General features: G+C 40.9%; 2 pseudogenes; both read right to left on the bottom strand.

Moving 5' to 3' along the window:
• Nucleotides 1-3,402: 3,402 nt before the first annotated feature.
• LOC110493214 (haloacid dehalogenase-like hydrolase domain-containing protein 3) lies at nucleotides 3,403-4,894 on the bottom strand (annotated as a pseudogene).
• A 443-nt stretch (nucleotides 4,895-5,337) lies between these two features.
• On the bottom strand, nucleotides 5,338-8,930 carry LOC110493213 (pseudouridylate synthase TRUB2, mitochondrial-like; annotated as a pseudogene).
• Nucleotides 8,931-27,723: the final 18,793 nt, after the last annotated feature.

Raw genomic sequence — 27,723 nt, 5'->3', positions numbered from 1 at the left:
TTTTTCTAATGTTCTACAAATTAATTAAAAATGAAAAGCTGAAATGTCTTGAGTCAATAAGTATTCAACCACTTTGTTATGGCAAGCCTAAATAAGTTCAGGAGTAAAACTTTGCCTAACAAGTCACATACGTTGAATGGACTCACTCTGTGTGCAATAATAGTGAATACAAAGGTTTATGTTTGGGGCAAATCTAATAGAACACATTACTGAGTACCACTCTTCATATTTTCAACCATACTGGTGGCTGCATCATGTTATGGGTATGCTTACTCCGGGTTAAGTTGATGGTAAGCTAAACCTCCTACAAATTTCTGTACTGAAAAAAATATTACCACCTTTTAAAAACCATGTCTATCTTTATTTCCCAAACACAATTCAACACAATCACAGTAGCTTTTTTGTATTTTAATCATATTAACCATCTCTTAGCACAGGCTTAACATATAACAAACAGTTTGTACGTTTTTATTAACACTGTTAACATAGACCAGGCCCTGTTCTTAACTCATATCACAGTGATAATGCCTTGCATTACACCTGGGAAGAAAACACTTACATTTGCCATTGGCTCAACTTACCCCAAGGTGAACATTTTGACTATATTTAGCCCATAAAGCTACAATGATGCACTTTCATGTTAGGTTTAGGACCTTATATTGAAGCTTATAGAGACCCCAATTGTTCAATGTATAGAACAATCTTAAAAGTATCTACTTTGGTTTAGATACAAGCATCATGGAACCTCTAATGCAATACATTTATATAACTTGGTGAAAATTTGTTTTTGGACCTAACTTGCTTATCACACTTTCCATGTGATTTCTTCCTTCCAGACTCCGAGAAATTCAGATTTTTTGGTCAAATTATAAACATTTTGTATTGTTTCCTAGAAACAAGGATGGCTCAATTTACCCCTTTGGCTCAATTTACCCCCCTGTACCTTACTGCCACCTCATGTAAAACATTTAATCTCAAATCCAAAATGCTGGTGTTTAGAGCCACATTAGTGGCTCTAAAAGTTTTGCTTCACTGTCCAAATACATACGGAGGGGAGAGTCCATTTTTAGACAATCTAAAAGTGGTCATATGTTAATAATTTTGTGGCTGGTTTCACTAACATTGATAGTAAGCAACGTTATTATAGAAAACAAAAACTGAAACTAAAATAAAAACTACAATTTTAAAATCAATTTTGTAAAGTGAAATAAAAATAAAAACAAAAAACATTTGGAAAACTAAAACTATACTGAAACTATTACCTTTTGCTGCAAAACGAACTCATAAAATAAAAACCCACATAGATTATGATTAGTTAGAGTTTTTTCCCTACATTTCTGGGGATTTAAGCTTTTTTTCTAATGCTGCCAGTAGATGGCGATGTTTCAAAGAGGCCTAGTTAGTGAATCACTATCACTAGCTATCACTAGCTAACAGGGAAGAAATCTGAGGGCGAGCACAGAACTTGGCTGGGCCAAGCTAGAGCAGCTTGTGACGTTGCTGGAGCCATTCAAAATTCACACTGACCACCTTCAAACTGACAGTCGCTGTCTGATGTGGTGCCGTGCCTTCTCAAACTTGAGGCACACTTGACAAAACAGTTGACACAGGTCCTCCTGAAGTCACTGTGTGAGCACTTCTCACATGCAGCTTGGCTGATGGACCCAAGTGTGTCTCTGGTACCTCGCTCAACAGAGATGGAGCCACTGATGAGGGAAGCAGAGTCTTTTGTACTTCAGTAAATCAGGGAGTACAGCCGTGGAGCAGCAGGACCGCAGAAAGATGCCAGGAGGATGAATGCAGCAAGCATCTCGACCACAGTGCTTCAGAAATATAGCTTCCTCACATTGAAGATTGTGTCTGAGGTCACTGTCCAGCCAGAGGGTCAACCTGGCAGAGAGCATTAAGTGCTCCGTGTGAGGTGAGGAAATACCTGGAATAGGTAAAGGGTGGCATGTTTACAGAGTCACCTCCAGTTCTGGCAGGCAAGGCTGTTGATCAAATCAAATCAAACTTTGTCACATGCGCCAAATACAACAAGTGTAGATCTTACCGTGAAACGCTTACTTTACAAGCCTTTAACCATTTGATTTGATCCAAAGCTGCGCTTTGTGGCACTAGATCTGGTTTCTTCCCCTGCTTCCCAAGTGTTCTTAGAGAGAAAACAGAGAAACTGAAAGACCCCCTTTCTGTAACGCCATCTTCTATAAGATAAACCAGAACACACACACACAATCTGGCTGGCTGGGAACTGTTATATGGTTGTTGTTGCGGCTGTTTTTATTAAACCTATATTGAAGGGGTTAATCAGTGATACATAAGCATAACATGCCAGATGTGCCATGACTTCATTTGTAGGTTTTTCCTCTTTCTGTCAGATAAAGGTAAAGATACTTTATTCTTCTTACATCTACTACTGAAGTTAAAAAACATTGGATTGGTGTAAACATGGGCAAGAGTTTCCTTCCAACCTATTTCTTGCACCAGTCTAGGTGCTTATTCTTTTAAATCCAAGTCACAATAGGATTGATTTATAATTTAAATCTAACCAAACCTATGTCCTGGCCCATCACCATATGTATTACTTCTTCCCCAGTGGCAGGAAGTGACATCCCAAACTAGCAAACTGTCACGATTGTTTGAAGCATACTCGGACCAACTTGCAGCGTGATCTGGGTTCCACGTCTTTATTTAGTGAAACACACAAAACAATAAAGCAAGAACGAAGACGCACTGGAGGCTCCTGCCCTGGAGCTGGAGGTTCCGGACCGTGGACCGTCGCAGGATGTTCCGGCCTGTGCACCGTCACAGGAAGCTCTGGACCGGGTACGTCGCCTGAAGCTCTGGACCGGGTACCATCGCCTGAAGCTCTGGACTGGGGAGGCGCACTGGAGGCCTGATGCGTGGGGCCGGCACAAGTGGTACCGGACTGGTGACACACACTTCAGGGCGAGTGCGGGGAGCAGGCACAGGACGTTCCGGACTGGGGAGGTGCACTGGAGGCCTGGTTAGTGGAGCTGGCACAGGACGTACTGGGCAAGTGCAGGGAGCTGGCACAGGACGTACTGGGCTGTGAAGGCGCACTGAAGACCTGGTGTGTATAGCCGGCATCAATTATACCGGAACTTTAACACACTTCGCACGGTGAGTACGAGGAGTTGGCACAGAACGTACTGGGCTGTGAAGGCGTACTAAAGACTTGGGGCGTAGAGCTGCCACAGATGGTGCCGGGCTTCATCATAGAAAACAAAGGCTCTCTATGGTCAGGACGTGACACAAACTACATGCCTACAACACAGAAATGGCTCCTAGCCTCCCACGCATAGGCTACTTTCTGTGCCTAACACTAAACCTGAAACTAAATAATAAAAAAATGAAATAGAAACATTTTTATCAAACTGAAACTAAATAAAAACTAGTAAATCAACTCTGAAAATCGAACTGGGATTGAAACAAAATTACCTTTAAAAGTCAAGTGCAGGACGATGTTGGTGTGGTTTGTTTGAATCCCGGCCTGAGTTTACTTGGGTAATAAATAACATTTAGTCCATGTCTTTCTGGAAACGTGCAGTTAGCGCCTACGGGGTCTTTATCGATGCTGTGGGGTGCATCAGGGTATCTAACCCTGCCCTGCCTGCCCAGCAAGTACCCATGGAGGCATAGCGACTGAGAGGTCAGGTAGTCATAGACATAGTGGTCCCCAATGTGAGCTACGCTGGCGGCTGGCACACCACTTTTCTCTAGTGTCTGGCGGAAGATGGCTGGGTCAGGTTTGGCTATACCGGGCCTCCTCTGAGGTGAACAGGAAGCTGAAGTGAAACAGCAGGCCACAGCCTCTTAGAATCCCCTCCAGACGATTGTCGAATTTGGACATCAAACCCTGCTTCAGACCCAGGGAGGAGATGCTCTCCAGGGTCTTCCCTGAGTATGGACAAAACCATGCCAATCAGGTGTTCAATAGTAAGATATTGAGAATGGTTTAGAATAGAACATGTCAAATGCATGCAGGTATACGTGATCATTTTGCGCAAATTATGTCACAGAATATTTTTGGAGATGTCACATGAATTATGCAACGTATTGTAAAGCTGATAAACTATTTCCGAATGAAAGTACAGTTATTATAATCCTTTCACCTCCCAGTTATCAGGAGCTGCAGAAGCTGTGACACAGGTTGGGTGCCAGTGTGTCCAGTAGGGGTACTCAACACTGGGAAATGGTGTCCTGGACCACCCCCATCGATAAACGATGCCAAATTAAGCACAAAAATGCTCTGCTCATCAAATGTCCACCCTCTACCTACATGTACATATTACCTCAATTACCTCGACTAAGCTGTGCCTCCGCACATTGACTCTGTAACTGTACACCCTGTATATAGCCTGGCTACTGATCTTTTATTGTTGCTCTTTAATTATGTTATTTTTCTGTTTTCTATATTTTTTCTTTATTTTTTACTTCAGTTTATTTTAGTAAATACTTGAAAAATTATTTTTCTTCAAACTGCATTGTTGGTTAAGGCCTTGTACTGCCTCGTACTGCCAAATTCTCTAAAACGACGTTTGGAGGTAGTTTATGGTAGAGAAATTAACATTAAATTCTCTTGCAATAGCTCTGGTGGACATTCCTGCAGTCAGCGAGCCAATTACACACTCCCTCAAAACTTGAGACATCTGTGTTGTGTGACAAAACTGCACATTTTAAAGTGGCCTTATATTGTCTCCAGCACAAGGTGCACCTGTGTAATGATCATACTGTTTTATCAACTTCTTGATATGCCACACCTGCCAGGGGATTATCTTGGCAAAGGAGAAATGCTCACCAACAGGGATATTAACAAATTTGTGCACACGGGGAGATCCTTGATAGCACGGGCCTTACTGACGGCGGTCATGTGCTGCAACTAAAATATGAGCACGGAATCTCTTGCTAAGGAAGGGTTCCATTTGAGAATGCATTACTATAATGAATGTATTGTTTTTGTGTGTTAATCCTTTACATAAATGTTTTATAATCCGAAGTGTTGTTGCAAAATTACACAGATTGCTAAAACATGATTTCTGAAATGTGGCTAATCAAATTAGTCTTGTGCTGCCATCTAGTGTTAACTTGGAAGTAGTGTAGATCATTCTGGTATAGTGTATTTTGATATCATATATCATCACAGTTGGAATATTATTTCATTTATAAGATGAATAAACACATTGATACACAAACATAAAGAGGTCACACATTTCAGAAAAAAAGCAGACATTGCACTTGAAAAATAGCTGTCTTTCCACATCTGCATTGATTGACTAAAACCAGTCTATTCAAGGATATCTAATCCCAAGGACATCAAGAGCCAAATGCTTTTGAGGTCAATACCAAGTGTAACCGGTGGGAATCACCAGTGACTGCTGCTTCTTCCTCTATTTCCTGTCTTTGCCTGGCTGTTTCTGAATCCTCCCCTGGCTGTGTGCTCTAGGATTTGCTAGCCTTCCTGGACTGTTGGATGGCCTGTGTAACATCAGGGGCAGTCCAGTGTTGGCGGGTCAAAGCGGGCTGTACGGTGAAGGGTCCGTCACGCGTGCGGCGTAATGCTTTACATACAGTCGTGCTGCGGAGCTACAAGCTCACCTCATGCACGATTCTGCACAGATATCGTTGGGTTTCATTCAAACACTGCACCTCTGATTAATGTAATGTGAAAAATGGAATTAGCAAACTATTACAGAATATCTAATACATATCGAATGCAACATTAAGGTGACTGTTGCAGTTTATCAGTTAAAAAGGGACATGTGCCAAGTCCTATTGCATGTATGAGTGTTGCTCTGTAGCCATGTGTGTGAGCAAGTGTCTATCCAGGAGGGTATTGTACAGTACAGGTGAAATACTTACCCAAGGTATAGTGGGGTGGTTGGAAGTGTAATAAACGCAGGCCTGTCATAATAGGGACAGAGTTTCCCCTTCGCAGCCAGCTCATAGGCCTCCTGGGTGTTCATGTCCACCTTAGAGTACCTGCCAGAACAAACACAGTTATCCTACACTGCTCTGCACACTAGGTATAGCAAAATTACAAATAAGCTTGAGCTGGCACAGACAACTGTGCCTTCGGGAAGTATTCAGACCCCTTGACTTAATCCACATTTTGAGAGATTACAGCCTTATTATAAAATGTATTAAAATAGTCCCCCCCCTCAATCTACACACAATACCCCATAATGACAAAGCAAAAACAGGTTTAGACATTTTTGCTAATATTTTTATTTTTTATTATACATTTACATAAGTATTCAGACCCTTTACACAGTACTTTGTTGTAGCACCTTTGGCAGCGATTACAGCCTCGCATTTCTTGGGTATGACGATACAAGCTCGGCACACCTTTATTTGGGGAGAATCTCCCATTCTTCATGCAGGTCCTCTCAACCTCTGTCTGGTTGGATCGGGAGTGTTGCTGCACAGCTATTTTCAGGTCTCTCCAGAAATGTTACATTGGGTTCAAGTACGGGCTCTGGCTGAGCCACTCAAGGACATTCAGAGACTTGTCCCAAAGTTCTTTTGGCTATGTGCTTAGGGTCATTGTCCTGTTGGAAGGTGAACCTTCACCTCAGTCTGAGGTTCTGGGAGCTCTGGAACAGTTTTCTTTTTCAAGGATCTCTCTGTACTTTGCTCTGTTTATTTTTGCCTCCATCTTGTCTAGTCTCTCAGTCCCTGCGTCTGAAAAACATCCCCACAGCATGATTCTGCCACCACCATGCTTCATCGTAGGGATGGTGCCAGGTTTCCTCCAGACGTGATGCTTGGCATTCAAGGCCAAAAAGTTACATCTTGGTTTCATCAGACCAGAGAATCTCATTTCACATGGTCTGAGGGTCTTTAGGTGTTTTTTGGCAAATTCCAAGCAGGCTGTCATTTGCCTTTTACTGAGGAGTGGCTTCTGTCTGGCCACTACCATAAAGGCTTGATTGGTGGAGTGCTGAAGAGATGGTTCTCAAATAGAAGAAGTTTGGAACCACCAAGACTCTTCCTAGAGCTGGCCTCCCGGCCAAACTGAGCAACTGGGGAAGAAGGGCCTTGGTCATGGAGGTGACCAAGAACCCGATGGTCATGCTGACAGAGCGCCAGAGTTCCTCTGTGAAAATGGGAGAACCTTCCAGAAGGACAATGATGGAGGCCATTGTGTTCTTGGGGATCTTCAATGCTGGAGAAATGTTTAGGTACCCTTCCCCAGATCTGTGCCCCGACACAATCCTGTCTAGGAGCTCCAAGGACAATTCCTTCGACCTCATGGCTTGGTTTTTGCTCTGACATGCACTGTCAATAGTGGGACCTTATATAGACAAGTGCGTGCCTTTCCAAATCATATCCGATCAATTGAATTCAGCACAGGTGGACTCCAATCAAGTTACAGAAACATCTCAAGGATGATCAATGGAAACAGGATATGCCTGAGCTTAATTTCGAGTCTCGTAGCAAAGGGTCTGAATACTTATGTAAAAAGGTATTTCTGCTTCTAATTTTGACTACATTTGCAAAAATGTCTAAACCCCTGTTTTCGCGTTGTCACAATGGGGTAGTGTGTGTAGATTGCTGATTTTTTTATTTAATTTTCCATACATTTTAGAATAAGGCTGTAACGTAACAAAATGTGGAAAAAGCCAAAGGGTCTGTAAACTTTCTATGGCAATGCTCTAATTGCTAAATGCCGTGGCTCAGTGAGTAGATGGACAGAGAGGGATAAGAGGTGGACCACAGAACTAGAATGAATGGTTGTTAAGGGAATTTTTATCTATAATGACTAATTATGTATACATTTCAATCAGGATGTACTAATCAGAATACTATTATGTTACTGTATATGTACTAATCAGAATACTAAATGTTACTGTATATGTATGAATTTTCTTATCTGATCCCAGTACTGAAAATAATGTGTGTGAATGTGGTCAAGAGTTTAGTAACAATGACGGTCTGTTCCTTGGTACAAATGAATCAGACTGGCTAGAATGCTTATCTACACAAGAAAACCTTGACTCGTAAATTATATTAAATTGGTAGGGAGTCGGATGTGGGAAGGCTTGAGACACAGCCTTGGTACTGGAACGGAGATGGCACGGGGTAGTGTTAGAACTAATGACATCATTTTCAGTTTATAACCCGTGGTAACCTGTATTGTGGCAGTACTCTCTTGAATAAAGGCTGTTACTTGACTTTTAAGACCGGGCTCTGTCCATTCCTATAAGATAAGGGTCTTACAAATTCTTATGAATTGACAGAGTGTTTAATTTTAATTGGGAATTAAAACAGAGGAATCAAATTCCTTCTACAATGATGGACATACATGAGCAAGGCCTTCTGATTGGATCACTGGATCATGGCCAGGACTTTCTCCAGCTGGCCATGTGATGTGTTCTGGAAGGCACGTCAAGGGTTGCAATGCAGTCAAGATAAGGTGTTTATAGATTCAGTATTTCTTTCAGTAAGGTGGAAGACAAAAAAAGAAAGCGCTGTAACTTTCATATGTGCTTCTCTCTATGAGGCGGCTTGTGTGAGAGAAATTGTCTGTGGCCATCCCGAATTCACCCTCCAATGTATAATCGTGAATAAATTAAAAGTAAAAATAAAATGCATCATGGCAATCTCAGCATTGTATCACAACAATGCCATATGGATTTTCCACCTCCAATTAACTGCATACTCTTTTACATGTAACATAAATAGAGAGGAATGCTTACTCTAGTGACATGAGATCTGTAGAGATCAGTCAAAGCCAACAACTGAGGAGAAACAGATGTCATGATGATTTACAGCCTCAAACGTCACATGAAAAGTGAAAACTTCATCAGTGCAGTAATGGAGGCCCAAGGGACTTCAGGTTACAAAAAAAGGTATGGGAACTGTAAAAATGTCTGAACATTATGAAGTGGAAATGAACAAACGTACTAAATGACATGCTTGCTTACACATACGGACTTATACATACACACACACCTGATCTCGCTCTCTTCTCTCACTTTCTCTCTTTTCTCTTCTCTTCTCTCCCTCTATTGTCGAGAACTGTTTTATAATTTAATGTGTTTATTGTTTGTCTATCTTTTTTTATGTACAGTATTTGTCTTCAAGTTTATATATGTTTACAACAAGCAAAGGGAAGATATCAAAATAGGGGCATTGGGGAATAATAACATATTGTACGGAATACATTTGTACTGTAGTGAAGCCGTCTCTAGAGTAATGCAAGGTCTATGCAAACGTAATGCAAACGTCAATTGCTATGGAAATGCTGATGTGTTTTTCAAATTATTTTAAAGGTAATTATGATGCAACTATGATGGTGATATGATATGTATTACAATTATCATCATGAATATTAAGGCTAAACGCACTACATGTTACACACATAGACCCTCGACCGTGCAAATTGAGTTATTATTTATTTGGACATCACACGTTATAGTCTTACTCTTATACAGACATCGTACACACTCTCACTACATCACATCCAATATCATAGACATCAACCTACTCAGATTTGCTACACACATAATATCTTGTCTCAATTTTCTGTGGCATTGGCTCAACATGGAGATATGGCTGTGGGAACACTAACAAGGTGTATCAATTTAATATTTTGTTATTTTATTTTATTTTGTTTTTTGAAAATGATTTATGCACAGATATGACAGTTAAAGTTCTTATGCTTCCAAAACCATACTGTAAACGATGCGTGTTCAGACTGAGCATCGGGCTCTTAACAAAACTCCCCTGTACAGAAGACGCCTTCTTCCACTGACTCTTGTGTGTAATGTAATGGAACTGAGAGTCATGATCAAGGGCTAGTCAGGTGGTAAAGTACCGGGGATCTATATACGTGGAACGAATTGTGCTAAGAAAAATTGAGATCGAAAAGAAGCTACAGCACATGAGGCGGTTAAGAAGTGGTCTGATAAGAACACTAGTTATAAATGTAGAATACTTATTGGTAAGATGTATATTTTATCCAAGCTAATGTTCCAAAGCGTTATATTCAAAGCGTTATATTTATATCCAAAGCGTTATGATATAGAATCTAAACAGTGTGATGAACCCATCAAAGTTGAAGAGATTATAGGGCCTCCCGGGTGGTGCAGTGGTCTATGGCACTGCATCGCAGTGCTAGCTGTGCCACCAGGGACTCTGGGTTTGAGCCCAGGCTCTGTCGCAGCCAGCCGCGACCGGGAGGTGCAATTACATCAGAATTTTACAAATTATTTTCTGAACAAGTAGCTCCCATCTGTAACGGCTTTCCTCCTGGGAAGGAGAGGCGGACCAAAATGCAACGTGGTTGAAGTTCATGTTTTTTAATAAGAAAACTAAACATGAACATAATACAAAACAATAAACGTGGAAAAACCAAAACAGCCCTATCTGGTGCAACAAAGACAGGAAACAACCACCCACAAAACCCAACACAAAACAGGCTACCTAAATATGGTTCCCAATCAGAGACAATGACTAACACCTGCCTCTGATTGAGAATCACATCAGGCCAAACATAGAAATAGACAAACTAGACACACAACATAGAATGCCCACTCAGATCACACCCTGACCAAACAAAACATAGAAACATACAAAGCAAACTATGGTCAGGGTGTGACACCATCCTATTTGAAGTTTTTTTTAGAGAGTATTAAAAACAATGTTCCCCTTACTAAAATTAGTCAGGGGTTAATAACACTGATACCTAAGCCTAAAAATAAGTGCTGCTCATCAATAACTGGCATCCAATTTGTCTTCTTAATAATGACTATAAGATATTAGCCTTACTACTTGCAAAAATAATTAAAGAAGTCCTGGATGCAATCATTGATGAAACACAGTCTGGCTTTATGAGGAAAATACATATTTCTAACAATATCAGAGTAGTATTAGACATACTTGAGACCTAATAATCGAGGATAGCTCATATTATTTTTAGATTTTTATAAAGCATTTGACACAGAAGAGCATCAGTTCATCTTCCACTCCCTTGAGAGACTCGGCTTTGTTTTTTTTCCTGTAAGGCTATTAAGACTATACAAATGGTAACAGCTCTATAAAATTTAAATATGGCACCTCACCTAGATTTGAGTTAAAGAGTGGAATTAGGCAAGGTTGTCCTATCTCTCCGTACCTGTTTTTATTGATCACCCAACTTCTTAAAAATTATTTAAATAATAGTTCTGCACAAGGTATTTCCATAGCTGGTAAAGAAATTATTATAAGCCAGCTGGCTGACAATACTACAGTCATGGCCAAAAGATTTGAGAATGACACAAATATTCATTTCCACAAAGTTTGCTGCTTCAGTGTCTTTAGATATTTTTGTCAGATGTTACAATGGAATATTGAAGTTAAATTACAAGCATTTCATAAGTGTCAAAGGATTTTATTGACAATTACATGAAGTTGATGCAAAGAGTCAATATTTGCAGTTTTGACCCTTCTTTTTCAAGATCTCTGCAATCCGCCCTGGCATGCTGTCAATTAACTTCTGGGCCACATCCTGACTGATAGCAGCCAATTCTTGCATAATCAATGCTTGGAGTTTGTCAGAATTTGTGAGTTTTTGTTTGTCAACCCGCCTCTTGAGGATAGACCACAAGTTCTCAATGGGATTAAGGTCTGGGGAGTTTCCTGGCCATGGACCCAAAATATCGATGTTTTGTTCCCTGAGCCACTTAGTTATCACTTTTGCCTTATGGCAAGGTGCTCCATCATGCTGGAAAAGGCATTGTTCGTCACCAAACTGTTCCTGGATGGTTGGGTGCTCAGGATGCTTTACTGTTGGCATGACACAGGACTGATGGTAGCGCTCACCTTGTCTTCTCCGGACAAGCTTTTTCCGGATGCCCCAAACAATCGGAAAGGGGATTCATCAGAGAAAATGACTATCCCAGTCCTCAGCAGTCCAATCCCTGTACCATTTGCAGAATATCAGTCTGTCCCTTGTGTTTTTCCTGGAGAGAAGTGGCTTCTTTGCTGGGTTTGAGCAGAGTCTGAAGGTAGGGAGGGGCAGATCCTCTTGCTGCTCCGTAGGGAGCTAACGTTAGACTACTTGCACAGTACAGCTTCGGTTGGCCTGACTGTGAAAGACCAATATGGGATTTATCATTTAAGGTCATTCAGAGTCTATGTCACTGTATGTCATATAATTTTCCCCCACAGGGCAAGCTATTTACCAGCATACAGGCAAAAGGACACTGTTGTGACTGGAAGTAATAGTGTAAAATTAACCTTATACTATTTTCAGAAGAACGAAGGGGGATTATTTCACTTTCCATCTCCTTTTGTCTTTCCACTATCATCAAGCTGTAATGATTGACATTTTAGAAAATTCAACATCTCTGTCTGCACAGCTTCCTAGGCAACCACTGCAGCAAGAGTGCAGTGATACAAAATCAGCTTTCCCAAGGCAAAGAAGAAGGAATATGCTGTGAAGACTGTGAAGACAGACCCAACATACTGTCATAGTTAATCATTTCAAATCTGCATCAATTGAGTTTCACAAAAAAGTACACAACTAAATATTGCATATTCCATATTGAGTTCTTAAAAAACACCAGAAAACACATTGTAGAATGAGATCCCTACATCATCGAATTGATAGCATCATAATCAGTACAGTAAATTAAAGGAAATTAAATTCACTACCCATTTAACAAACATTTCCCTTTTCAAAAACATTGCAGGCTACGCAGACAGGCTCCTTGATCACCTCTTCAACGAGGTCACCCTTGATCCAACGTCGTATGTGGGGAAGCTGTGCAAGCTGACCATCCCAGGACCCCTGTCTGCTCAGTGTGAGAGGCCTGACAAGAAGGAGGCCACATCTGGATTTGTTTCCCGCTTCAATCTTGAGGGTGACTGAAGCCAAGTGGACGACTGAATCCTGCTTGATTGAAGTGGGGTACATGGGTCCCCCTCCTCTCCCGCTCCCCTCCCATCAATCTCTGTAGTTGGTTGCATTCCCTAAAACCTAAGTAATTCACTTTTACGGGATATGACATCACAGTTTGTTACTTTGTATTGTTGTTTATCTAGCATTCCGATAGAAGATGAGTGTTACAAATTGTACAAATCAATGAGTACTGCACCCTGTAGGGCGGCCAGGCCCTACATTAATTAGAGCTTATGGCTCTAATTCTTAAAAAAAAAAAAAAAAGATGTCTCGCCACAGAAGGTTGGTGGTACCTTAATTGGGGAGGACAGGCTCGTGGTAATTACTGGAGAGGAATAAGTGGAATAGCATCAAATACATCCAACACATGGTTTCCATGTGTTTGATACCATTCCATTCATTCCATTCCAGCCATTATTATGAGCTGTCCTCAGCAGCCTCCTGTGTGTCTCACCATTATTTCTCTTGAGTATTCATGTTGATCAGTATTTTGGCTTTGCTGGCCTATTGTAAATGATAAAATAAATGTCTGATCAATACATACAGTACAATTCTGAACGTATTGTCATTTATAATGATAACGAAGAGGCACCAAGAAATTGTCCAGACACTTATCAAATCAAATCAAATCAAATTTTATTTGTCACATACACATGGTTAGCAGATGTTAATGCGAGTGTAGCGAAATGCTTGTGCTTCTAGTTCTGACAATGCAGTAATAACAAGTAATCTAACTAACAATTCCAAAACTACTGTCTTGTACACAGTGTAAGGGGATAAAGAATATGTACATAAGGATATATGAATGAGTGATGGTACAGAGCAGCATAGACAAGATACAGTAGATGGTATCGAGTACAGTATGTACAAATGAGATGAGTATGTAAACAAAGTGGCATAGTTTAAAGTGGCTAGTGATACATGTATTACATAAGGATACAGTCGATGATATAGAGTACAGTATATACGTATGCATATGAGATGAATAATGTAGGGTAAGTAACATTATATAAGGTAGCATTGTTTAAAGTGGCTAGTGATATATTTACATCATTTCCCATCAATTCCCATTATTAAAGTGGCTGGAGTTGAGTCAGTGTCAGTGTGTTGGCAGCAGCCACTCAGTGTTAGTGGTGGCTGTTTAACAGTCTGATGGCCTTGAGATAGAAGCTGTTTTTCAGTCTCTCGGTCCCAGCTGATGCACCTGTACTGACCTCGCCTTCTGGATGATAGCGGGGTGAACAGGCAGTGGCTCGGGTGGTTGATGTCCTTGATGATCTTTATGGCCTTCCTGTGACATCGGGTGGTGTAGGTGTCCTGGAGGGCAGGTAGTTTGCCCCCGGTGATGCGTTGTGCAGACCTCACTACCCTCTGGAGAGCCTTACGGTTGAGGGCGGTGCAGTTTGCCATACCAGGCGGTGATACAGCCCGCCAGGATGCTCTCGATTGTGCATCTGTAGAAGTTTGTGAGTGCTTTTGGTGACAAGCCGAATTTCTTCAGCCTCCTGAGGTTGAAGAGGCGCTGCTGCGCCTTCTTCACGATGCTGTCTGTGTGAGTGGACCAATTCAGTTTGTCTGTGATGTGTATGCCGAGGAACTTAAAACTTGCTACCCTGTCCACTACTGTTCCATCGATGTGGATAGGGGGGTGTTCCCTCTGCTGTTTCCTGAAGTCCACAATCATCTCCTTAGTTTTGTTGACGTTGAGTGTGAGGTTATTTTCCTGACACCACACTCCGAGGGCCCTCACCTCCTCCCTGTAGGCCGTCTCGTTGTTGTTGGTAATCAAGCCTACCACTGTTGTGTCGTCCGCAAACTTGATGATTGAGTTGGAGGCGTGCGTGGCCACGCAGTCGTGGGTGAACAGGGAGTACAGGAGAGGGCTCAGAACGCACCCTTGTGGGGCCCCAGTGTTGAGGATCAGCGGGGAGGAGATGTTGTTGCCTACCCTCACCACCTGGGGGCGCCCATCAGGAAGTCCAGTACCCAGTTGCACAGGGCGGGGTCGAGACCCAGGGTCTCGAGCTTGATGACGAGCTTGGAGGGTACTATGGTGTTGAATGCCGAGCTGTAGTCGATGAACAGCATTCTCACATAGGTATTCCTCTTGTCCAGATGGGTTAGGGCAGTGTGCAGTGTGGTTGAGATTGCATCGTCTGTGGACCTATTTGGGCGGTAAGCAAATTGGAGTGGGTCTAGGGTGTCAGGTAGGGTGGAGGTGATATGGTCCTTGACTAGTCTCTCAAAGCACTTCATGATGACGGATGTGAGTGCTACGGGGCGGTAGTCGTTTAGCTCAGTTAGCACGCTCTTGAAGCATGTGGAAACAGCAGACTGGTATAGGGATTGATTGAATATGTCCGTAAACACACCGGCCAGCTGGTCTGCGCATGCTCTGAGGGCGCGGCTGGGGATGCCGTCTGGGCCTGCAGCCCTGCGAGGGTTAACACGTTTAAATGTCTTACTCACCTCGGCTGCAGTGAAGGAGAGACCGCATGTTTTCGTTGCAGGCCGTGTCAGTGGCACTGTCTTGTCCTCAAAGCGGGCAAAAAAGTTATTTAGTCTGCCTGGGAGCAAGACATCCTGGTCCGTGACTGGGCTGGATTTCTTCCTGTAGTCCGTGATTGACTGTAGACCCTGCCACATGCCTCTTGTGTCTGAGCCGTTGAATTGAGATTCTACTTTGTCTCTGTACTGGCGCTTAGCTTGTTTGATAGCCTTGCGGAGGGAATAGCTGCAATGTTTGTATTCGGTCATGTTACCAGACACCTTGCCCTGATTAAAAGCAGTGGTTCGCGCTTTCAGTTTCACATGAATGCTGCCATCAATCCACGGTTTCTGGTTAGGGAATGTTTTAATCGTTGCTATGGGAACGACATCTTCAACGCACGTTCTAATGAACTCGCACACCGAATCAGCGTATTCGTCAATGTTGTTATCTGACGCAATACGAGACCTCAGCGTGGGAGCCTCTTGTTTTAGTTTCTGTCTGTAGGCAGGGATCAACAAAATGGAGTCGTGGTCAACTTTTCCGAAAGGGGGGCGGGGCAGGGCCTTATATGCGTCGCGGAAGTTAGAGTAACAATGATCCAAGGTCTTTCCACCCCTGGTTGCGCAATCGATATGCTGATAAAATTTAGGGAGTCTTGTTTTCAGATTAGCCTTGTTAAAATCCCCAGCTACAATGAATGCAGCCTCCGGATAAATCGTTTCCAGTTTTCAGAGAGTTAAATAAAGTTCGTTCAGAGCCATCGATGTGTCTGCTTGGGGGGGGGGGGGGGGATATATACGGCTGTGATTATAATCGAAGAGAATTCTCTAATGCGGTCTACATTTGATTGTGAGGAATTCTAAATCAGGTGAACAGAAGGATTTGAGTTCCTGTATGTTTCTTTCATCACACCATGTCACGTTGGCCATGAGGCATACGCCCCCGCCCCTCTTCTTACCAGAAAGATGTTTGTTTCTGTCAGCGCGATGCGTGGAGAAACCCGTTGGCTGCACCGCTTCGGATAGAGTCTCTCCAGTGGGCCATGTTTCAGTGAAGCAAAGGACGTTACAGTCTCTGATGTCCCTCTGGAATGCTACCCTTGCTCGGATTTCATCAACCTTGTTGTCAAGAGACTGGACATTGGCAAGAAGAATGCTAGGGAGTGGTGCACGGTGTGCCCGTCTCCGGAGTCTGACCAGAAGACCGCCTCGTTTCCCTCTCTTTCGGAGTCGTTTTTTTGGGTCGCTGCATAGGATCCACTCCGTTGTCCTGTTTGTAAGGCAGAACACAGGATCCGCGTCGCGGAAAACATATTCTTGGTCGTACTGATGGTGAGTTGACGCTGATCTTATATTCAGTAGTTCTTCTCGACTGTATGTAATGAAACCTAAGATGACCTGGGGTACTAATGTAAGAAATAACACGTAAAAAAACAAAAAACTGCATAGTTTCCTAGGAACGCGAAGCGAGGCGGCCATCTCTGTCGGCGCCGGAACTCCTCCTCCTATTGTAGGCTGTTTTCATTTACATTCCCTTAAGTAATAATAACACATTTAATCTGTAAAGCTTTTCATTACAGAGCTATCTCAGTAGAGATAAAAAAATAAAACATATACAATAAAAATAACATAGTATATGTTACGATTTCCTAATTGTTGTGGCTAATGTTAAATAAGTGGCTATGTTTACTAATGCTAACATTAGCTAGGCTAGGGGTTAGGTTTAGGGATTAAGGTTAGGTTTAAGGATAGGAGTTAGGTTAAAGGGGTAGGTTTAATGGAAGGGGTAGCTAACATGCTAAGTAGTCACAAAGTAGCTAAAATGTAGTAAGTTGTTACAAATGAGCTATATTGCTAAAATTGCTCATGATGAGATTTCAACAAACAACCTTTGGGTTGCTAGACATTCGCATTACACACCTACCCATCCACCACCAAACAATCATCATACTTCTGTTGCCTTACGTAACCTTCTGTTTTATGTAACCATATCAAACTTAACATATCATACTAATTTAGATGTCCTGGATTTACGTTTACTATGTCCCTGATTTACTATGTTTACGATGACACCGGGTGGGTCATTCCAAGCCTAAATAGTATGCCTCAACCCATTTTCTCTGCAAAATTCTCTCATGGTCGACCATGGACTGTTGGATATAAGACAAACAGCAGCAAGACACAATTGCATTGCTATTGTTTTGTAACTATATACGTTTGACAAATTCTTAACATACTGTACGAATTGCAATTCATAACATATTGTACGAAATGGATGATTGACATCCACAAATGAATATATACCATACGAAATGTAACATGTCATACTAATTGGAGTGTCCCGGATTTACATTTACTATGTTACTCCTGAGTCCAGGTTGGAATGACATCAGACCCATTGTTTACCTTATCATCAATGACTTGTCCCATTGGTTACCGTGTTACCTGCAATGACCACAAGGGCATTTCAAAGAGCTGTCAGTTAAGGCGAGCTGATGAATATAAGCTCCCCACCCACTCAGCCTGTTCTTTCAGGCTTCCTGATAATTAAAGATGAAATGGTAAAAATCCCCTATAATATAGCGTGCAAATATTATGGGTGATGTTTTGGTCATTCAAAGGCTATTTGTACTTAGAAAATAGAATGACTGTGCGGGACCTTTAAAAACGACCACTGCGTATGCATATTAGCCAATACATATGGCATAGCCTACACATACAGCATATCTTGCAATACAATATTTTCTATAAACAGTTGTACAATGTGCTCTGCAATAAGATAACCAGAGTTTGATTTCTAAACTTTTGATTACTTTCTCAAAAAGCAGCTTCCCAATACCATGGAGGGCATGCATAATCTTGGATGTGTTGGATAATAAAGTATGGAGAATGATAAAGAGCCTGTAAGATCGTAGAAAAAGCGATTGGGAAATAAATGTTTGAGTTTCAAATACTAAATGTTCAGTGAGTGTGAGTATATTTAGGTGGTTTAAATGATCAACTTTCCTACCAACCTTCTAAAAGTTGATGGTGCCAAAATCTTGCCAATCCATTTATTATTCTATTATGAGACATCTCAGGTAAAAAATACGTATATTTTAATATACTTAAATCATACTTTATTAATATATTTAAGTAAGTCTGTGGTAAATATTTCATTTATATTCTATAAGCATTTAAGTATATTAAATACATTTTAAATTATATAAATGGGGACACTTTTTTTGTACTGAAGTATATTCTTAGTATATTTGATAAAGAGCTAAATAAATATACTTTGAAAACACCTTAAGTACAATTTATGTACAGTGGCAAGAAAAAGTATGTGAACCCTTTGGAATTACCTGGATTTCTGCATAAATTAGACATACAATTTGATCTGATATGATATTCATCTTAGTCACAACAATAGACAAACACAGTGTGCTTAAACTAATAACACACAAATTATTGTATTTTTCTTGTCGAATATATCATTTAAACATTCACAACGTAGGTTGGAAAAAATAGTACCCGCAAAACACCAGTCTCACCGTCAACAGTGAAGAGGCGACTATGGGATGTTGGCCTTCTAGGCAGAGTTGCAAAGAAAAGGCCATATCTCAGACTGGCCAATAAAAAGATTAAGATGGGAAAAATAACACAGATACTGGACAGAGGAACTCTGCCTAGAAGGCCAGCATCGTGGAGTCGCCTCTTCACTGTTGACGTTGAGACTGGTGTTTTTCTCGTACTATTTAATGAAGCTGCCAGTTGAGCACTCTAATGTACTTGTCCTCTTGCTCAGTTGTGCACTGGGGACTCACACTCCTCTTTCTGGCTAGAAACAATTTGCGCTGTTCTGTACTGTTCTCTTCTGTTCTGTAGTACACAGCGTTGTACGAGATCTTCAGTTTCTTGGTAATTGCTCGCATGGAATAGCCTTCATTTCTCAGAACAAGAATAGACTGACGAGTTTCAGAAGAAAGCTCTTTGTTTCTGGCCATTTTGAGCCTGTAATCAAACCCACAAATGCTGATGCTCCAGATGCTCAACTAGTCTAAAGAAGGCCAGTTTTATTGCTTCTTTAGTCAGAACAACAGTTTTCAGCTGTGCTAACATAATTTCAAAGGGGTTTTCTAATGATCAATTAGCCTTTTAAAATGATACAAATTTGATTAGCTAACACAACGTGCCATTGGAACACAGGAGTGATGGTTGCTGATAATGGGCCTCTGTAGATATTCCATAAAAAAAATCAACTGTTTCCAGCTACAGTAGTCATTTACTGATTAAATTGATGTTATTTTAATGGACAAAAAATTTGCTTTTCTTTCAAAAACAAGGACATTTCTAAGTGACCCCAAACGTTTGAATGGTAGTGTAGTACGTATTCAGCTCTCTCAGTCAATACATGTTAGAAACACATTTGGCAGTGATTACAGAGGTTAGTATTCTTGGGTAAGCCTCTATGAGCTTTAGTCCACTATTAGCCCATTATCTACTTTTTATTGATCCCCCAAAAATAAAAAATGATTCCACTCTGACATTATAGTATTTTGAATAAATTGTTGACATTGTTTGAAATTACAATGAAATACATTTTAACCCCACTTTGTAACACAATAAATTGTGTAAAAATCCAAGGGGTATGTATACTTAATCACTCACAGAGTTTCATAAAAAAAATAAACAGTACCAGTCAAAAGTTTGGACACACCTACTCATCCAAGGTTTTTTCTTTATTTTTTACTGTTTTCTACATTGTAGAATAATAGTGAAGACATCAAAACTATGAAATAACACATGGAATCATGTAGTCATGAAGCTTGCTTAGAGAATGCCAAGAGCTGTCATCAAGGCAAAAGGTGGCTACTTTGAAGAATCTCAAATATAAAACATATTTTGATTTGTTTAACACTTTTTCAGTTACTACATGATTCCATATGTGTTATTTCATGGTTTTGATGTCTTCACTATTATTCTACAATGTAGAAAATAGTAAAAAAATAAAATAAAAACCCTTGAATGAGTAGGTGTGTCCAAACTTTTGAGTGCTACTGTAGAAATAATTGAACTATAAAACAACTCCATGCGTATTTTGAATGACAATACTAAATTACAATTAAAGCATTTGAAATTGAAGTATAATTTTAATGTGTGTTTAAGTTTAATGATAATGAACGTAAGGATACTTAGACAGGAAAACAATGAATTTAAAGTACACGTTTAATAAATGTATTGAAGGGTGATGATAGTATATTTTTTGTATACTGAAAGACTGAAAAACAATTAATTTAAGTACACTTTTAACAAGTGTGTTAAATGTTGATGATAGTATATGTATAGTATACTAAAATACTGAAAAACTATACATTTAAAGTACACTTTTAATAAATGTGTTGAATGTTGATCGCAAATCTATAGTATACTAAAAGACCGAAAAAGTGTTATTTTAAAGCACACTGCTATTAAGTGTGTTGAAGGTTGATTATAGTATATTTATAGTATAGTGAAAGACCTAAAAAAACTATGAATTTAAAGTACACTGTTAATAAGTGTATTGAAGTGTGATGACAGCATATTTATAGTATACTAAAAGACTGAATACAAAGATTGGCTTAGCATGTTTTGCATAATGTACAATCCATGCATGTGTATTTGAGCAAAGAACACTATCTCTAACGGTGTTTCACCATTTGTTGAGTACGGCAACACATAGCAAAGGTGTCTATCTCAGGCAGTCTTTTTTTTCTACACGTGTCTCAGGCAGTATTTGAAGTATCTAAATATACAGTGCCTTGCGAAAGTATTCGGCCCCCTTGAACTTTGCGACCTTTTGCCACATTTCAGGCTTCAAACATAAAGATATAAAACTGTCTTTTTTTGTGAAGAATCAACAACAAGTGGGACACAATCATGAAGTGGAACGACATTTATTGGATATTTCAAACTTTTTTAACAAATCAAAAACTGAAAAATTGGGCGTGCAAAATTATTCAGCCCCTTTACTTTCAGTGCAGCAAACTCTCTCCAGAAGTTCAGTGAGGATCTCTGAATGATCCAATGTTGACCTAAATGACTAATGATGATAAATCCAATCCACCTGTGTGTAATCAAGTCTCCGTATAAATGCACCTGCACTGTGATAGTCTCAGAGGTCCGTTAAAAGCGCAGAGAGCATCATGAAGAACAAGGAACACACCAGGCAGGTCCAAGATACTGTTGTGAAGAAGTTTAAAGCTGGATTTGGATACAAAGAGATTTCCCAAGCTTTAAACATCCCAAGGAGCACTGTGCAAGCGATAATATTGAAATGGAAGGAGTATCCGACCACTGCAAATTTACCAAGACCTGGCCGTCCCTCTAAACTTTCAGCTCATACAAGGAGAAGACTGATCAGAGATGCAGCCAAGAGGCCCATGATCACTCTGGATGAACTGCAGAGATCTACAGCTGAGGTGGGAGACTCTGTCCATAGGACAACAATCAGTTGTATATTGCACAAATCTGGCCTTTATGGAAGAGTGGCAAGAAGAAAGCCATTTCTTAAAGATATCCATAAAAAGTGCAGTTTATAGTTTGCCACAAGCCACCTGGGAGACACACCAAACATGTGGAAGAAGGTGCTCTGGTCAGATGAAACCAAAATTGAACGTTTTGGCAACAATGCAAAACGTTATGTTTGGCGTAAAAGCAACACAGCTGAACACACCATCCCCACTGTCAAACATGGTGGTGGCAGCATCATGGTTTGGGCCTGCTTTTCTTCAGCAGGGACAGGGAAGATGGTTAAAATTGATGGGAAGATGGATGGAGCCAAATACAGGACCATTCTGGAAGAAAACCTGATAGAGTCTGCAAAAGACCTGAGACTGGGACGGAGATTTGTCTTCCAACAAGACAATGATCCAAAACATAAAGCAAAATCTACAATGGAATGGTTCAAAAATAAACATATCCAGGTGTTAGAATGGCCAAGTCAAAGTCCAGACCTGAATCCAATCGAGAATCTGTGGAAAGAACTGAAAACTGCTGTTCACAAATGCTCTCCTTCCAACCTCACTGAGCTCGAGCTGTTTTGCAAGGAGGAATGGGAAAAAAAATTCAGTCTCTCGATGTGCAAAACTGATAGAGACATACCCCAAGCGACTTACAGCTGTAATCGCAGCAAAAGGTGGCGCTACAAAGTATTAACTTAAGGGGGCTGAATAATTTTGCACGCCCAATTTTTCAGTTTTTGATTTGTTAAAAAAGTTTGAAATATCCAATAAATGTCTTCATGATTGTGTCCCACTTGTTGTTGATTCTTCACAAAAAAATACAGTTTTATATCTTTATGTTTGAAGCCTGAAATGTGGCAAAAGGTCGCACAGTTCAAGGGGGCCGAATACTTTCGCAAGGCACTGTAGTGTAGCCTACAAATCAATGTATATCAAGTTCCGTGGAGGGAACAATCTTACAACGTTGCAGTTCATAAATTAGAGCTTTTACCGTCTATGCCAAAAACCTGGGCCTGTGATGTAGACAGTAGAACTATCATCAACACATGCTTCAGTATTCCCCCATTTGTGTGCCAAGCCCCTCATAGGCATATCGAAAGGTTCCCATCCTGGTCAACAATGTAGCTGACCGATGTAGAGAGACAATTGCCTTATCAGAATGCATTCTAAAGCTTGTTGTGGTCCAGAGACGAGAACTCTACCGTCTATGGCAAAAGCCTGGGCTCCTGACGGGGACAATAGAATGTTACAATAGTAAAATCATATGTTGGTCACTTGTAAACTGATTATACATTGAATTTAGTCTTCAAGCTGCTCAAACAAGCACGTATATCTGCAGTTGGTGTTAATCGACTCTAAAATGCACTAGATTGTGTGAGGCAAAACTCTCAAAGAAAAGACAACAGGCAAATGCACATGTGGTCTCAATGTCTAAATAGTGGTGTCAGGGCTGATTCAAACTGCAGGACTTCTTGGTGAATAGATAATGGGAGACAAAAGTGAGAGACAATAGTGAATAAAGATGCTCAAACAAGCATGTGTATCTGTAGTAGGTGTTCTTCAACACTAAAATGCACTATACTGTATAAGACAAAATCCAAAACCCACAAAGAAAGACAACAGGCAAAGACATGCAGCATGTGGTCCCAATGTCTAAATAGAGACAGCAGGGCTAGTCCAAACTGCAGTAGGATGGTTCTCCTCACAGGGGAGGGAATCAGCTCATGCTTGGCGAATAACACTTGGTTGATCTCTGGGAGCAGGACACAGGAGAGCTGAATAGACCCTGTGAGACAAAAGTGAGGGACAAGAATGAATCAAATAAATCATCACAGCGAAGGAATGTAGCTTGTATGCACGGAAATGAACATCCTGACAGTCTGAGGCAGGGTGCTCCGTGATCATCCTACTCCAGCTATGGACAGGGACAAATGTGGCACCTCTTATTTGTCAGGATAAAATACATTAGTGGGTCCTGCCTTGATGACTGTGTTACCTTTACACTACTTGTCCTATAGATTTTTGTAGTCTTAAACTATTACTTGGAATAAACAAATAACTAAAACCCTCCTTGTCCAGGAATGACACGCTAGCTAGTGATTAAAGCCATCTGCTCCTGCTGGCTAGCAGTATATCTACTTGTTGTAGCTTGCTAGCTAACCAGCAAGCTAGCTACATTACTAAGGTTGCAGCTATCTACAGTATGTTGAGGGTCATTTTACAGCTTGCATTGACGGTAAATATAACTAAATAGTTATAGAACTAAATATAACTAAATAGATAGCTATATGTACCATCAATGCAAGCTGTAAACTAGAACTTTTCTATAACTAAATAGATAGATTACAAAAAAATACTTTACCTGGCAGCAGTTTGTCGGACGGAGATCTCTCTCTCGAGCTGGAACCAGCTTTCTACTACCGTAAGTATGGATAACAAAATTGGCAGAGGTGATCAGCAGAGATAGTACCATGGATAGTACACGACTTTTGATTGCGTTACTGGTCAGTACTTGGCGGGTTTTTGCATGTCCAGCTCGCGAACATAAAAGTAAGTATTTAAGACAAAAATGGCAACAATTGACATTGCCAACAGACAGAAATGTACTCTGAAGAAATAAATACACACAACGTGTTAAAACCAGCTCCTACCTCGACAGAGAGCCACCATCTCAGAAGCTAAATCAGATAGCTTGCTATGGCCCACCACCTAAACGTGCTGGAGTATTTATTGCAACCTAAACCCAAGTAAAGCAGTTTTCTATTAGAGCTATCACGAATGAAACACACGAATCAATCAATGAATAGTTAGTACAAAACTATTAAGATGATACAGAGACATAAGCCTACCCAGTGCTACATGTGACATTGTATCCACAAATATCAAACAGTATGCTTGTGTCTTTATTCATGTTAAACAGAATGTCTGGTCAACCTGATGAACATGGGATGCACGTGGACATGGCAATTTCTCTTTTTTCTTCGGTTCAGCAAAACCATGTCCCATTGAGCTTCCGTGGAAGCAAAGACTGGAAGCGTTGCTCAATGCTTTCCTCAAAGGGAAGAGGGAAACAATCGCTCTAGCCTACTTCAGTTGTGTTGGTCTATCGTCATGAATCTTGTAATATTCTGTGGAACTTCAGTGGTAGAATGGAATTCATTATTTTGGAGTCGACGTCACTAGCTATCAGTAGCCTAGTAAAAGTTCTGTCATGGAAGGTTGCAAAAATCTGGTAACTTTCCCAACCCTAGTTCTGTGGAACTTTAGTGGTCATGTTCCATGCAGCTTCAGGTAATGTCCTGAGAGTTGGTGATTGATAAAGAATAACTGCAAGTAGTTAAGTATTTCAATGGTTATCTAATGAAAAAAAGGAATCACAACAACAAAAAAGATGTGTAATCGATCGCTCCATGTGTGTGTGTGTGTGTGTGTGTGTGTGTGTGTGTGTGTGTGTGTGTGTGTGTGTGTGTGTGTGTGTGTGTGTGTGTGTGTGTGTGTGTGTGTGTGTGTGTGTGTGTGTGTACATGTGCATGAATGCCTGTGTGTATGCTTGTGCAATTACCATGTTTTTGTGATTCTGAACAATTGAATGAAGCACCGGTATTCTGTAAACAGAGACAGATCTGTAATTATTGGTCGTTTTTTATTCACACCCAACCGTTATCAATGCAGAACGTAAATTCATAATTGACTGTGACGGGCTGCAGTCTTTGTGTGGGAGGCGCAGGACAGAGGTAAGCCTTTGTAGGGAACTAGTCATGGTGCCATAGTGAGTGTGGAGAAAAGACATATGAGAGGTTGCTCACACAGGTGCTCGGAGTCCAGAGGGTCATTGCCATGGAGATGTGGAAAAATGCAGCAACTGCTAGAGGAAGTTATCTAACATTGATACACTACATAACCAAAAGTATGTGGACATGCTCGTTGAACATCTCATTCCAATATCATGGGCATTAATACAGAGTTTGTCCCCCCTTTACTACTATAACAGTCTCCACTCTTCTGGGAAGGCTTTCCACTAGATGTTGGAACATTGCTGCGGGGACTTGCTTCCATTCAGCCACAAGAGCATTAGTGAGGTCGAGCACTGATGTTGGGTGATTAGGCCTGGCTCAAATTCAGCATTCCAATTCATCCCAAAGGTGTTCGATGGGGGTTGATGTCAGGGCTCTGTGCATGCAGGTCAAGTTCCTCCAAACCGATATTGACAAACCATTTCTGTATGGACCTCGCTTTGTGCACAGAGACATTGTCGTGCTGAAACCGGAAAGGGCATTCCCCAAACTGTTGCCACAAAGTTGGAAGCACAGAATCGTCTAGAATGTTGTATGCTGTAGCATTAAGATTTCCATTCACTGGAACTAAGGGGCCTAACCCGAACCATGAAAAACAGCCCCAGAACATTATTCCTCCTCCACCAAACTTTACAGTTGGCACTATGCATTCAGGCAGGTAGCGTTCAACTGGCATCTGCCAGACCCAGATTCATCCGTTGGACTGCCAGATGGTGAAGCGTGATTCATCACTACAGAGAACGCATTTCTACAGCTCCAGAGTCCAATGGTGGCGAGCTTTACACCACTCCAGCCGACGCTTGGCATTGTGAAGGGTGATCTTAAGCTTGTGTGCGGCTGCTCGACCATGGAAACCCATTTCATGAAGCTCCCAATGAACAGTTTTTGTGCTGACGTTGCTTCCAAGGGCAGTTTGGAACTCAGTAGTGAGTGCTGTAACCAAGGAAAGACGATTTTTACGTACCACACGCTTCAGTACTCGGCGGTCCTATTCTGTGAGCCTGTGTGGCTTACCACTTTGCGGCTGAGCTGTTGTTGCTCCTAAATGTTTCCACTTCACAATAACAGCACTTACAGTTGACCGGGGAAGCTCTTGCAGGGCAGAAATCTGACGAACTGACTTGTTGGAAATGTGGCATCCTATGACTGCCATGGTGAAAGTCACTGAGCTCTTCAGCAAGGCCATTTTTCTGCCAAGGTTTGTCTATGGAGATTGCATGGCTGTGTGCTCGATTTTATACACTTGTCGGCAACGGGTGTTGGTGACATAGCCAAATCCACTAATTTGAAGGGTTGTCCACATACTTTTGTTTTCGATAGTGTATATCTCTATACCACTTACAGTATAGGAGTGTTTATCAATGTAAATTGAATGACACATTTTAACATTGGTATGGGGACTGAAGGGCCCTGTCAGTGACACATCATATTTGGGCTCAGGTTTAAAAAATGTATCACCCACGGCATTCTCAGTACAAGTATATATGTCTTAGAGTACATCCTTGAATAATACTTATATAAGTATTATCAGTGTACAGGAGCTAGTGGCTACAAATAACTCATTCTGTCATAGCACACAACAGTGTGCTGTCTGTGCTTCTTCTATCACAGTTTGTTGTGTGATCCATGAAGGCTGTCAATGTCCTTGGCTCAGAAAGACATGTTTCATTTGTTACACTCACTTCTGAAACAAAACATGCAATGCACACTATCAACAATCACGCCATTGACAAATAATATTATGTGATGAAACATTAAATATTTGGAAATATCATAACTTTCCCATGGAACCCCACCCTTTTGAGTAACTGCACAAACTATGGAACTTCATTTTGTCTATTTAAAGTTACATACAAATATTGTGTGTGTATTTATAAAAGGTACAAATTGAATTTAGTTAGTGTCTGGTCTGGTTTCAGTGGGATAGTGAAGATAAGATAGCGTTTTTGGAACCACTCTCCTTCCCTGTATTTATTTTATTGAAGATCTATTTTACAGATGAGCCTTGAATTACAGAAATGACATAAAATACAGATATCAAAATACA

The sequence above is a fragment of the Oncorhynchus mykiss genome, chromosome 17 (genome assembly GCF_057628025.1).
Source record: "Oncorhynchus mykiss isolate SJ-2025 chromosome 17, ASM5762802v1, whole genome shotgun sequence".
Classification (NCBI taxonomy): Eukaryota; Metazoa; Chordata; class Actinopteri; order Salmoniformes; family Salmonidae; genus Oncorhynchus; species Oncorhynchus mykiss.
The sequence above is the reverse complement of the archived record's forward strand: the minus strand, read 5'-3'. Positions and strand labels throughout refer to the sequence as shown.